Below are 2,352 nucleotides of genomic sequence, written 5' to 3'. Positions count from 1 at the left end.
GGGGGAGCGCTCCGGGTTGGCTCCGCCAAGTCGGCATCTCTGGGTGGTACCTTCTACCCCTTCTTCCTCCATAGTGTTTACGTCGGGCTGGTCCCCCCTTTCTCCCGCTTCTTCTATGTTGTCCTTCGCCATTACGGGATCCAAGCCCTTCATATTCACCCCAACTCCATCCTCCTCATGTCCATCTTTGCTTTCTACTGCGAGGCGTGGGGTGATGCCCTCCGTCGCGTTGCTTCGCCACTTCTTTACCTTCGGGTGAATGGCAGCCAGTGCGCAGGGTGCGTTGGCTTCGTTGCGGCTAACGGCAGCAATGCGATTTCCTGCGCCAGGAAGAAGGTGGAGGACTTCTGAAACAAGTGGATCTTCATGGACGTCAAGCGCTCACACGTCTTGATGGAGCTGCCAACTGGGCTCCCAACGCCCGGGGAGGGGTGGTCTCACGAGAAGCTCACCGACCCCTTGGCGAGGCCGCTGCTGAAGAAGATGGAGGCTGACGGTGGCCATGATCGCCAGGGAGTTCCTGACGCAGCGCCTGGCGCCGCTCCAGGAGCACTCCCGCCCCTTGTGGAAGCTTGGGGGCACAGAAGATAAGATCCGACTGCGCCTGGACGACCTGCGTGACGAGGAGCTGAGCAAGGTCATGCACTCCTTGCTCGGGAAGGACCAGGGTGGCCCCCCGGACGACCACCTCCCACTGTATCGCCGAGATGATGGGGAGAAGATAGCCGCCGCCATGCCTGTCTTCAACGAGCGCGGGCTCGTGTCGACGGAGCCTCCCCTGCCAACAGCCTCCCTGGTGGACGTGTCCTCTGGCGACCACTCTTCCGAAGCCACCTAGGAGGGGGAGGGGGAGACCTCTCCTCCGCGGCAAAGCGACCTCCTCCGCGACTTCTCCGACAACGACGACGCAGGTGCGCACCCGGTCAGAGAGTCGGTGCGCTCTGCCGGGGTCACCACGAGATCCGAGGGGACCCCTTCGAAGAAGCAGAGGCGAGGGGTCGCGAAGAAGGACAGGTCGGTGCTGATTCCCCTAGGCAGCGCTCCTGCTTCGCCGCCGCCATCCAGCGCGGGGCCGGCCGCGCACTCGGCCGCTCCTGGGGGCACGGCGCCGCCTGTGCTCGGGAAGTTCGTGCTTGTGGGCCTAAAGAGGAACTACGTCGCCATGGACTAGTAAGTGCCCCTTCTCGCCCTTGCTCTTGGATTTCTAGGTAGTGCTCAACATCTTTATTTGATGTCGGGCCATCGCCGGCGGTGAAGGAGAAGAAGGGGGACGCTGGGGCCGCCGAGGCCAAGCATGCTGTTGTGGTCGCCGCAGCTCCGGCTCAGAGGGGCGCAGCAGCTCCTGTCGCTCCTACAGCGGTGCTGCCCTTCAGAAGCTTCGGGGCCCAGCCTCAGGAGGAGGCGGTTCCCGCAACAGAGCTGACCCCGGAGGTGCCTGTCTCCGACTCGCTTGCTGGGGACCCCAGATCTCTGGAGCCCTTGGTCCTGTCTGTTGTCGCTGCTCTGCCGGTCTTGGTGCCGGCAATGCCTCCTCTTCCATCCACCATGTCGTCGGGTCATGGTGCTTCCGCCACGTCTGGGGCCCTGGAGGAGGCCCACTCCGTGCTGGACCAGCTCCGGGATGATCTTCAGGGCCCATGTAGGATCGGAAGTATGTCTAGAGGGGGGGGTGATTAGACTACTTGACCAAATAAAAACTTATCCTTTTCCCAATTTTAGTCTTTGGCAGATTTTAGCTAATTTAGCACAAGTCAAGCAATCTTAACACAATTCAAGCAAGCATGCAAAGAGTATATGAGCAGCGAAAAGTAAAGCATGCAACTTGCAAGAATGTAAAGGGAAGGGTTTGGATAATTCAAACGCAATTGGAGACACGGATGTTTTTGTCGTGGTTTCGATAGGTGGTGCTATCGTACATCCACGTTGATGGAGACTTCAACCCACGAAGGGTAACGGTTGCGCGAGTCCACGGAGGGCTCCACCCACAGAAGGTCCACGAAGAAGCAACCTTGTCTATCCCACCATGGTTGTCGCCCATGAAGGACTTGCCTCACTAGCGGTAGATCTTCATGAAGTAGGCGATCTCCTTGCCCTTACAAACTCCTTGGTTCAACTCCACAATCTTGTCGGAGGCTCCCAAGTGACACCTAGCCAATCTAGGAGACACCACTCTCCAAGAAGTAACAAATGGTGTGTTGATGATGAACTCCTTGCTCTTGTGCTTCAAATGATAGTCTCCCCAACACTCAACTCTCTCTCACAGGATTTGGATTTGGTGGAAAGAAGTGGAAAGCAACTTGGGGAAGACTAGAGATCAAGATTCATATGGTATGAATGGAATATCTTGGCCTC

The sequence above is a fragment of the Triticum dicoccoides genome, chromosome 3B (assembly GCF_002162155.2).
Source record: "Triticum dicoccoides isolate Atlit2015 ecotype Zavitan chromosome 3B, WEW_v2.0, whole genome shotgun sequence".
NCBI lineage: Eukaryota > Viridiplantae > Streptophyta > Magnoliopsida > Poales > Poaceae > Triticum > Triticum dicoccoides.
This window is presented reverse-complemented; position numbering follows the sequence as displayed.